General features: G+C 43.3%; 1 long non-coding RNA gene across 2 annotated transcripts in view; it reads left to right on the top strand.

Annotated features, from left to right (window-relative positions):
* Positions 1 to 12,196, top strand: part of LOC144821801 (uncharacterized) — a 340,482-nt gene that overhangs the window by 79,740 nt on the left and 248,546 nt on the right. For both annotated transcript variants that reach the window (XR_013608449.1, XR_013608448.1), the window contains one exon: positions 3,011 to 3,102. This is a non-coding gene — a long non-coding RNA (uncharacterized LOC144821801). The remainder of the gene's footprint in view (positions 1 to 3,010; positions 3,103 to 12,196) is intronic.

Raw genomic sequence — 12,196 nt, 5'->3', positions numbered from 1 at the left:
GCCACGCATTCGACGGGCTCCTTGAGCCTGCCGGTGCAGCGGGGGTCTCACAGTCCCTACAATGATGGCAGTGCCTACCAGGCACCGCCGTGGGGATTACGATGTCCCTTTCCAGCAGCTGTTTCATGGCGGGTTACCCACCATGAAAGGCTTGTAGAAAGGGACACTGGGGGCCTGTACCAGGCCCCCCACACACCCTGGCCATTGGTTGTGGGTGTTGGGGGGAACCTATGGTGTCCCCCTACATATCCCTGTACCATGTGGCAGGCACCACATGGTGCCTGCCATGTTGTGCAGGGATATGTAACATGTCCTGGTTTTACATTGCGGCGGGTACTGCAGTCAGCAGCACCTGCCGTAATGTAAAATAAAAGCATTGCGACCGCTGTGGTGGCGGTCGCATTGTAATGCCTTCTATGGGACCGCCAAAAGCATGTTGGGCGGTCTTAATCCCCGATACAATGGCGGATGGACAGAAGTCCGTCTGCCATCGTAATCAGCCCCTCAGTTATTGAGTGGTCCCAGGTATTTATCTGCAACTCTGACAAACTGTTGGGTTTGTTCATGTAGAGGAGGATGCCTCCTAATGCAAGGTTAACCCACCAATGAAGCACAGCCGCTGGAGGTAAATTTTGGATGATCTGATTTTTTGGGGTCCCTTTAGTTTTGGGGTTTGAGGTTCCGCTTCCACAAATTAGTAGCAACGGATGGTTTTGTAAGAGCACCTCCTCTTTTGCAGGAGTCACAGAAATATTTCTTAGGGCCCAGGCAAGACCCTACATCTGAGTGGATGTTAGAGCTTTTGGAACTATGCCAAAGTGTTCAGGTGCTGGAGACTCCCTAGAAGTGATTTGCAGTGCACTCCTGAGTGTTTTGGAGTGTAAGTATGAATAGGGGGAATGGATTTGTGTATGGTGTTACACCTTTAGGACATATAATAAGGTATGCGTTTGAGGAATGGATTTTTGTTTCTGTTGTGAGTTGTTTGGATATGCATTTTCCTCTCCCTTTGGGGAGAGGATGTTGTCTTATGGCTAGAGCGGTCAAATTCAAAGCTGGGGACCTGGGCTCGAGTCTCGGCAGGGAAGCTCAACATCCTGTGATTCTGGGCAAATCACTTATTCTCCCCATGCCCAACAAAAACATGAATGTGTCCATCTGTAGCGCAACTGGTGCTCATATAAAGCGCTCTGATACCTGTGGGTTAAGTTTGTGTTCTATAAAACTCTGAAAACAAAATGTTGGTAGTGGGTTTAATTGGTGAATTAATTTCGTACTGTTGATGTATTATTCATATTTGTTAACTGAATTTGTTTTCTGTTGGTTTTGGTTTGATTATCGGATTCGTAGTAATCCAAGATCCTGAGATACTGTGGTATTACTTGTCCACATAAGGTGGTGTGTTGGGCGAGGCGCCACAAACACACGGACATGGATTCTGAACTAACAAATCTTTCTTTCTAAGTTGGTGTAGTCTGCTCCTAAGTGCACAGGAGTGAATGCATTGATCAGGGTGACTACTGCTGGATGGAAGTTTACCTAGTGTGAATTGAAGTTTAAACTTTTTGTATTTTCTTGTTTTTGCTGTCTCCGCTTACTTATTGCTTAGCTTTTAGGGTTTGCAATTGAATTGTTTTACTTAATTTACTGATTTCCTTTCCTATCGAGGTAAGCAAACAAGGGCTTGTTTAGTTTATTGTAGCTTAAAGAGGTTTTGTGATTGTCTTCCTGTTCACAGAGAAGTTGTGCTGTGATTGTTTAGTAAGCCAGGGAGCCACGCTGGGATTGGTGAGACATCACCGCAAAGCTGTGCTGCCATTGATTGGTTCCTGTCAAAGCTGTGCTACGATAGTTTGGTTTTGACAGAGCAGTGCTGTGATTGGTTGTTGTTCACTGGTTCATTTATTGGGATTTTAAGGTGATAGTGAGATTGTCTTAAGAGAAAATAATGGGAAACATATTGAGAAAGCCTAACATGTCTGTTCATCCCACTATAGAGGGTTAGAAAATACCTGCTGAAGGGAAGCCTACCGAAGCCTGCCTTTGAAATGATGATGGACATTGGGTTTTATACATTTCACTGGGTTTCTGAATGGCATGATTATTCTGATTCTAATATAGATTTGCAGTTTCCTTTAGAGCGTACATTTGGTACTAAAAAGGTTGATTTCCTTGGAAAAACTATGTATGTGAAGCCGATATACACAGTTTGAGGGGCTATATAAATGTGATTGAATGGCTACAGAAAAAAAGAAGCAACACAAAAACAGATGAAGTGTTCTTTTTGACAGTGGCATGGGAGCATGTGGGATCGATAAGAGAAATGTTGGAGGGAAGATATGCTGGAAGGTGTAAGAGTCTATCCTGCCATAGTTAAATAAACAAATGACAAAGATGAGCCAAGCAAGGGAGAGAAACAGATACATTATTTCTGATGAGGAGGACATATAAGTGAAATTTTAAATTCTAGACCTCCTCCATACACAGCAAGAGCAACGGGGACAACTGGGACTAGTTCAGGGTCAGACACAGGCGCTGGGGTAAGATGATGGTACAGTTGTACGGGTTCCTACTACTTCTGTAGTAGTAACAACAGCACTGACTAAGACTGTGATGATAGAATTGTCTACCTTTCTGCTTGTCAGCGAATTTCAAGGTAACAATTTATACAGACAACCAATATGGTTTTAGGGTTGTGTCTGACTGTAGTCAACTCTGGTCACAAAGAGGTTTTATGACATCTTTAAGAGCTCCAATAAGAAATAGTGCTTACAAATTGGATTTGTTGAAAGCAATACAAATGCCAAAGGAGGTTGCTGTGGTCCTGTGTGGGTTGCCCATAAGGCTGTAAATGACTTAATCCCACATGGTAATTAATATGAGGATCATATGGCAAAATTGTGCATTACAGCATGAGACAGCTGTGCAATAGAGTAAAGATAATTAATCAAGGATAAATACAGTACAAAATGCAGAAAATGCTAATTGTTTCTGTATCAATTCAATCCAGACTTACCTGAGTGAATGGAGAGATCTCCCAGAAGAGGCCTAAGATGACGAGTAAAAGAAATGGGAGACAGTGGGTTACAAGAAAAACAACAGGTCTGTAAGTAAATGCTGAAAGTAAATATGCACTTCTAAGCTCAATGTTGTATGTAATGAGCAAATATGTCCACAGTAGTTCAGATGCAGGGAAAGATAGCCTTGTGCCAATATTTGAAAAATGCTGGGAGAATATAGAATGTAGAAATGTTGCTGAGGATGTTTGCGGAAGATGCATGATATGTCACCTGAGTAATCAAGGTAGAAAGACATTGATAGTTATGAATCACATTGGCAAATCGGAACGCCCAAATTGCATTGTTATAAAGCGCATCTTAGGTGTTTTGGCCTTCCTACTTCTTTTGAGACAGATTGTGGTATTCATTTAAATCATTTGATTTTACAAATAATCTGCACAGTGTTTGAGATCAACCAAAAGTTCTATTGTACTTATTGGCCACAATCTACACGTGCTGTAGAAAGGTTGAATGGGACTCTCAATAATAAACTGGTGGTTTGCGCTTCAACTGGTTTAAAGTGTTCTGATAACCTTCTTCTTTTTTTGCGGAGCATGATTAGTACTCCTGATAGAAAGGCTGGCTTATCGCCCCATGTGGTTATCATGGAAAGAGCAGTGAGACTTGCATATGTTCCTAGTTTCAATAATTGATGACATGTTGCTAGATCACTGCAGAGTTCTAGCTGATATGATGATATGATGAAATCTGTCTCTCATCAGCTGAATGTGGCAACAGAAGTGAAAAGAGACATTCCTTGCCACAACGTGAAGCCAGGAGATTGGATAGCGCTCTGGAAACATGTCAGGAAAGGTTGCCTTGAATAGAGGACACTCCCAAATCCCGAGTAATATTGATGACCGACTTTGTGGTTAAGTGTTCTGGTGTGCCTGCATTGGATCCATTCTGCTCACACAAAAAAGTAAAAGTGGCAGAAGCCGTGGCTGAATCAACTTATGAAATCGATCTAAATCCGCAGAGCCAAATGCAAAGTCAAGATCAAAGTCAAGCTCAAGTTTACAGCGTTGTTCCAGGGAGAGGGGTGACTGTAGAAATTTTGAAAATTTTGAAACTGGTGAAGAAAACAGACAAAATGAAGTGGTAATATTTCTGCTTATTGAAAGATTTGACAAAGAACTTGAAATTCCTCAAGTTCAGTTTCAAAGCAGGTGATCAGAGTGAATAGCTGTTACGGGGCATATTCCAGGGCATGAGTGGCAACAGGAAGAAGCAGTCATTGATGCAAACAATGAAAAGTTGCAGAGTTCACAGTGAAAAGAGTAGATAAAGTTGTTTTAAATTAAAGCTTAATTATACCTCGCCTGAATGGGTGTATCTAGCTACAGTCTCAGAAGAAGCATTTGTAAGTCAGTGAACATTTTGGAACACCTACCACTCCTGTCTCCAAGGCCAAAAACCTAGGCTTTGTCTTTGACAGTAATCTGTCCTCAGAGGGACACATTAACACTATTACCTCTGTATCTTTCTATATACTTAAAACATAAAGGAAAGTACTTCCTCTTATTCTGTATGAGCTTGGAAATGTGTAGTTGCAACCCTCATTATCTCAAGAATATATTACTGCAATGCATTGTTCATCAATATCAAGAAAAGATGTCTACAAAAAATGCAAATACTTCAGAATGCTGCTGTGCTACTTATTTTGGGAATTCCCAAATTTCAATCTTCTTCGCAGGGCCTTGTCCAGTTACTCCGGCTGCCCATAGAAAAGCACATGGACTTTAAAGCCCTCTGCACTGCCTTCAAGGCAGTGCATAATGTGGGACCTCAATATCTGAAACATCATTTCCAATGGTATATTCACAGTAGGTCACTTAGACCATTGTCAGCTTGCAATCTACTTGTTCCCAAATTTAAAAGATCTAACTGGGGTGGCAGGAGCTTCATCACCTGTGCTACCAGTCTCTGGAACTCAATCATCTTCATCTCAAAGAAAAACTGAACTGTTCTCCCTCCGAAAAGCTCTTGAAGCATGGCCTCTTAACAGTCAGAGTACGTGCTGCAGCAGTATTTAGTATGTGTTCATTTGGACTGTGTTGTGTCTCCAGAGCTACAGTGCCTAGACTAGACACCCTGGGTAGTAGCGTGCTCTACAAATTTAATTTTCATTTCATTTTGGACTAAAATGGGAGGAAGTATATTACCATGTTAACAATGGATTTTTTTTTATTGCTAATAGCTTTAATTCCAATTGATAAATCTTCTCAAAACCTTCCAAAAAAAGGCCATCCACCTCAGCACCTTCCTTGAAAGTTTCAGAATGTTCCATGAAGCCGAGGCTGAGAAACAGGGGGTGGGACAAAACGTGTTTTTCCAATGCAATTTTCCATAGGAATTTTGAGCTAGAGTCAAAGTGGCTGATCAAATTTACATCAAATTTGGCAGAAAGATAGATACTTACCCAGAAGTGTGCTATTTGGAAGTTGCTTTAAATCCATTTAGTAATTTTTGAGACATTAAAGTTCACAATTTATAGATATTTAACAGCGTGAGACTACCGCAGCACCTGCAGATCAAAAGATGAGGATCTGATTGGCTGCCTCACATCAGCAAATTCATTTGGCAACCATTTTAGGACTCAGGGACTCCGTCTCCAGGGCCTGGAAAAAAATAAAAACAACATATAGGAGGGCAGGGTAGGGCCTAGTGGTCTGCGCTTATATGCGTTGCAGAACTCCCCATTGTGGTGTGCTGCTCCAGCTTCCTGTCACCAGGGAGATGCCTGCACGGAGTGAGCTCCTGTCACCAGCCAGGTATGTGCTGGCAGGCAGGGAGCCAAATCAGCAGTTCTGGAGGGGGCTTCTTGTGCTGCCAATTTTTTTTTTTTTTTAAGGCACTGGGTGTCCCAGGTGGGACCAGGGGACCCAGAACAAAACAAAACAAAAATCAAAGGCTTTGTTTCTTTTTAGTTTGGCTTGGATACACTGTGCTTGTCCTATACTTAAAACTACGCTATAAAAAACCTTTCAGGCAAGCAGATTTGGAGTGTTGGGGTTGTTGTAGAGTGTCCCACATAAAGGAACTGCTCTCCACTTAAAACGGGGAAACCCTGCCTACTTTTTTTACTATTTATTACAATGTCCACAATGCAACAAAGACCAGAAAGAATGGAAGGACTATTAAAACCAAGAGATATACTTGAACATTTGTAAGGATAGTACGATGAAGTCTGTCCACAGTATGTTTTTTCGATGTCTGCATGGAAAACTGGCTGACATTTGGCATCTTGGCATGAACAGCAAGACAATCCTCATAATGTGTAAGTCAGTTTTTATATGTAACAAATAACAACACAGTTAAAGAAATAAAAAAGTAAAATTCCAACATTGTTCTTTCTGCCTCCTGTTTGTAAATTCAGGTAGGGATCCCACAGATAACCAATACCCTTTTACAGATCCCATGTAATATTTAATGAGGCCTAAGAAGACTCCCAAATCGACCCGAGTCCCAGGGCCTTCCAGCCTACAGCAGCTTCATTTTTAGGCAATAGATGGTCTGCATTGCAACTCCAGCTCTGGTGATAGGGGTAAACAACAAATCCCCACACAATCAGGCACTTCCTTTCCTTTATAGCAATGCATGCCCCTTTGAGGTCCTGAAGAAAATGACTTTCTGGAGCTGTATCAGTTTGTACTCTATCGACAAAGCTGTACATCACAATGTCACATAAATACTTACTCATACAAGATAACATGTTGAAGAAAAGCTTTACTTATAGCTACAAATTGTTAGAACTGGGGGTCTCTAGTTGGCAGAGGTAGGTACCACTGTCCAAATAGGGACCCTTGCTTCCAGTCAGGGTAAGGAGGAAATCCTCTGAGATAACCCCTGATCACCCTCTAGGTAGCTTGGCACGAGCAGTCAAGGCTAATCAGAAGGCAATGTGTAAAGTATTTGTACCAACACTCACAGTAACACAGTGAAAACACCACAAACTGACTCCACAATAGTTTAGAAAAATAAAGGTATTTAATCTAAACTACACAAGACCAAAATGACAAAAATCCAACATACACAGTTGCACAGTTCAAGATTATGGTTGCAAAAGAGTTCTTAATGTTAGCGACAAAATGATCCACAGTTGCGTCACGTTTTAGCCACAATACCTTTGTTAGCGATAAAAAGTTCCAAGCACAGAAGCTGTAGCGGTGGAAAACAAGCAATGTGTTGCTCCTGAGACCCTGGGGAGGCGTTAGCGACAGCCCCGCTGCAGCAGCGGGTGTGTAGCGAAGAATCCGGTCTGAATGGGGAGGAAGGCCACTTGAATAGATTCCGGTGCGTAGGAAGTTTTCCCCGCAAAGGCACGATGTGATGATTCTTGGGGCTCTAGGAAGGACAGAACTCTCTCAGTAGAGTTTAGGGAAGCTGGGGGTAAAGTCCTTTTGTTCCTGGGATTTCTTAACAGCTCTTCTCAGGCCCTTGGAGATTCCTTCAAGCAAGAGGACATGGCACAAAGCAAAGTTTTCCCCCTCTCCTTGGCAGCAAAGTAACAGCAGGGCAATCCAGCATCACACAGCAGGATAGTCTTCCTTCTTCAGTTTCAGCTTTCTCCTTGGCAGAGGTTCCTTCTTGATTCCAGGATGATCTAATTTTCTGTTGTCAGGGGTCCTGTACTTATACCCCTAAAAGTCTTTGTTCCCTTTGTGCAAGAGGGCCCTGAGCCCGGTCTGAACCAGTTATGGGTGTTCCTGGAGCACTTTGTTTTCCTGGCTTCTCCTTTCCTTTCAGAGTGAGGGGCAGGGTCGTCAGCCGCCCAGCAGGATGTGGAGCCAGCATTGTGGAAGGCAGGCACAGCCCTATTCAGGCCCAGGTGCTATCTCCTCCCACCACTCAAGTTGCAAATGCAGCAATTCAGCCTATGGCTGACTCAGCCAGCCTCCTGGGGAATCCCCAGCCCCCATCACTCTCAAACCAGACAGTCAATCCACAAACAGGCCAAGGCACACAGAAAGGACAGACAAGAGAACAGCAACTTTCTAAAAGTGCTATTCTCAAACACAGGAGTTAAAAACCACCTTTCCTAAAAGATGTGTTAATAAATTCTGAGTTCAGGGATACCAGACTTGTATGTCCTATCTTGCTCCTATGGGCAGATATGCTGGTATCCACTGTAGCCATCATAGCCTATGGAGCAAGATAGCCTTGCAGCAGTGAAAAACGAAAATGGCTGTAATTCCCTACCAGAGCACGTCACCTGCACAAGTACATGCTCTACCTTTCACATACACTGCACCCTACCCAAGGGGGTACCTTGGGCCTTCCATAGGGGTGACCAATGTGCAAAGAAAGGGAAGGGTTAGGCCTGGTCAGTGGACACTGACCAGAAGGACATGGCAGTTCACCGACTGCACACAGACACTGCGGTGGCAGGCCTGAGACACCATTTTAGGGCTACTGATGTGGGTGGCACAATCAGTGCTGCAGGCCCACTAGTAGCATTTGTCATCACCAGCCCTGGCACACCCAGTGCACTTTACTAGGGACTTCATGGTGATACAAATATGCCAATCATGTATATCCAATCACAATATCAATTTACACAGGGAGCACATACACTCTGACACTGATCAGCAGTGGCAGAGTGTCCAAAGCATCTAAACCAGCAAAAACGAAATCCAGCACAGCATCAAAAATGCAGGAGGTAGAGGCCAAAAAGACAGGGGAAACCACGCCAAAGATGCCAGGTCTAACACAAATCAATCAACATTCTAATCCAAATACAGCATGGAAACTACAACTTTACAGTGATGATGCACTGCAGAGTTTTGACAATGGCGGTACCTGCCTCCTGGCCTGTGCCAAGCTCTCAGTATCCTTGGCATTGTTGACCACGATACCCTCCTCCACATTCTAGAGAGTTGTATTTTTGACAATGGTGGTACTGGCCTCCTGACTTTTGTCTAGTACTCTGAATCGTTGACTCTGTTGACCACGAAACCTTCTTCCACATTCTAGACACATGTATATCAAATGTGTTGTTTTCCTTTGTAAAAGTATGCTTCTTGTTCTGTTGGATTCCCCATGTACTCCAGCATTGAAAGTGGATATCCCAATTTGTAAAGTATTGGGAAAAGTGAAAAATGTTGACTAAAAATTAAAATAATTAGTACAAATATTTATTAAATATTGATCTAAATTAATTTTAATTAGTTATTTAAAATGTAGAACAAAATAAACAAGCACTGGCAAAGCCAATATGTCTCGCCTTTGGGACCTTATAAGTGTTTAGCCATGCAACAGTTGATGCTGCTGTACAAATGATATTGTGCTGCATAACTAAATACTTATACGGTCCCAAAGGCGAGACCCTCAGATATCCGTTCTTGTGTTGAAAATCTAATCCTCCTCGTTTTATCAGCACCAGCCAAATAATTGGGGCATCTCTTCACACCCCGTGCTGGGTAATCAATCTGCTTAGCATCACCAGTGCTTACTCAGAATTAGAAATGCTCTGAGATAATCAGCGCTCTACCACTTTCGTTTGAACACAGTCTGACAATTACAAGGCTGGATTTATTTGTTCAGCATTATCAGCATCCACTCACCAATTAGGGTCTTTGCGCTGTATAATTCACCTGGTTATTATTTAATAGCGTTCATGCATATCAGTCTAAACACTTATGACAATCAGCGCTACCTCATACTAATTGGAACAATATCTAATATACTCCTTTAAATCTTTTGCATATGTGCATTCCTCACATAATCTGCTGTCTATAAAGGCCTCTGAGGCAAACTTTGCACTATTGAAAACCACATCTACTGAAGAAGAGATGTCTCTCATAAAACAGGATCTCTAGAACTCTCTGCAGGGCCTCTGGGAAGATATCCGGGAATACATGAGTAAGGGCATTGAACGCAGCTATACAAACCTTATGGGAATGCTTGTCTCCCAGATTCATGAACTACGCAAGGATGCGGATGCTAGGCTCCAGGATATTTGACGTCAAAAATCAAACCGAAAGTTTGGAGTCTACGGTGATTATGACCTGAGCTTACTCGGGCACCTAGAGGCAACACAGTTCAAAGTACGTACTATACAAAAAACTTATGTTGCGTGACAAAAAAGACAGAAAGAAATACCATCCAGAAAAAAGCAAATGCACATGGGGAACGCAGGGTGAAGTATAGAATGTGAACTGTAAATCAGGTTTGCATTGCTGACATAAAAGTAAGATTTTTTTACACTCCTTGATCAGTGTTTACTTCAATAAGGCTAATGGCAATCGGTATATATCCCCAAAGGCGAGAGATCAGCCCTACTTAAAGCTCGGACTCCCTTCCTGACAACCTACCCCCATTTGGCAGGTGAAACCATCTTTTAAATAATACCGAGTCTCCTATAGTGTCTAGAATTCCGTCTGGGTCGAGTGTCGCTAGACACCTCCACTGTGCTCCGGAAGGGAGGAACAGACAGAAGGAATGTGGGATAGAGACATGCGAGCTAGGTCGATACCAAATGAAGAGCGCTCCTGAGATTGGGAAGCACCCACTTTGCACCGCACCACGAACAAGACAACTAGCTTCAATCTTCAAGGTCTTTGCAGTCTGATTTTTCTTAGTGACACGCAGGGTGCCCTCATCTAAAGAGCAACTTGCCTCGAAGACGGCCATGACGGCATTCTTTATGCAAACCTTCATCAGCTTTCAAAAAGGTCATGTTCTAAAGTCATTTTAATATGGTCACCTTCTTAAACACCTGAGTGCAATGCAATCCAATTTGCGAGCTAACTGTGTTTCTATAGTACTTCGTATGCACGTCTATAACGCTATATAACGTACTGATAGCATTAATTTACGCAGGAAGTTATGTGTTCGTCTGCTGGAGGCCTGCCTTCAATGCCTCTTGTTAATTCTATGTCAGGACAGGAGGCTCCGATTATGCTTTCTCATTTCTTCATTAGAAATGCTCAGCAGCCAATAAACAGTAAAAAACTACAGTACCCATGAACACCAGGGTAACTACCATAGAGACTACAGTATAAAAGGTCCCATAGATAGTCTCTCTTCCTCTTTCTTTGCTGCTCTGCAGCCAGTTAAGTGCATTTGACTTGTTATCTACTGTTACTGTACTTTTTCATGCTTACTTAATGCTTACTTGTTTGTTTGGCCTAGCGCTTCAACTCGCGCTGTGGTTCGCGTCTTCCGCGCTTTGTTTCTATCGGCTTGTGTCCTAGTTGCCGTGTTCGTTGTTGCGCCGCTTTCGTGTGCGCTGCAGTGGGGAGCGTGGGCTCACCTCCCCCTTTAAACCGGGGCACTTGTTGCCGACGTTTAGCATTTAATTGTGGAGCGGGAGACCGGGGTTAGGAGGCTCGCGCGCTGTGCGCGAGCTCTTCTCTGAGTGTCTCGTGGCGGCCCTTACCGCGCATGCGCGGCAGCCATTTCCCGGTTCGATACAGTGTTTCCACAGCGCCGGGAGTCATAGCAGGTCGTCTTTGTTACGGCAGAGCCCACAGCCTCGATATTTAACCCCTTTGACGCTTCTTGCTCTCAAATTAGCATTGGGCTGGATAATTTGCATAGGCTCTGCTTAGAGTGTGCCCTCCCTCCACACTTAATTATTTACTGAGCAGGTTTTGCCTGTATTGCTGGCTTGCTGTGGGGTTTTTGTCACTCCCCCTGAATTGCGCCTTTGGCCACGCATATATTTTTAGTCATCTTGCGGGCATTACTTTACACATTGTGTAACCATGGAGGATTATTACGATTACGATGAATGCTACTATGATGAGAATGCCTCTGGCTCTTTCGAGCATGATTTGGTGGAGGCTTTAGACCAAGGTGTACAGCGCTCCGTGAATACGGCGCTTGTGCGTGCCATTAACCCTTTGAAGCGTCATTTAACTCAATATGCTCAACAGCAGGGTTGGTTGCCTGCTGCACGTAAATCCTCTAAGTTCCCTGTCAATCCTCACAGGTCTGATTTTCAAAAGTTGGCTAAGAGTTTGGTGTCTGGCAAATCCGCATCCGCTGTGGGTGCGTCGTCAGTCGCTCCTCCTCCTACTGACACGGATGACACTCATTCTTCTACATCTTCAGATCATGATGACCCTCCCCCAAAGAAGAAGGTCTGTAAGAAACATTTCGTAGATGCCCCCACACATCCTTCTGTGTTA

This window comes from Lissotriton helveticus, chromosome 2_2, assembly GCF_964261635.1.
Source record: "Lissotriton helveticus chromosome 2_2, aLisHel1.1, whole genome shotgun sequence".
Lineage (NCBI taxonomy): Eukaryota > Metazoa > Chordata > Amphibia > Caudata > Salamandridae > Lissotriton > Lissotriton helveticus.
Note: the sequence above shows the minus strand (reverse complement) of the source record. Positions and strands in the feature narration are given on the sequence as shown.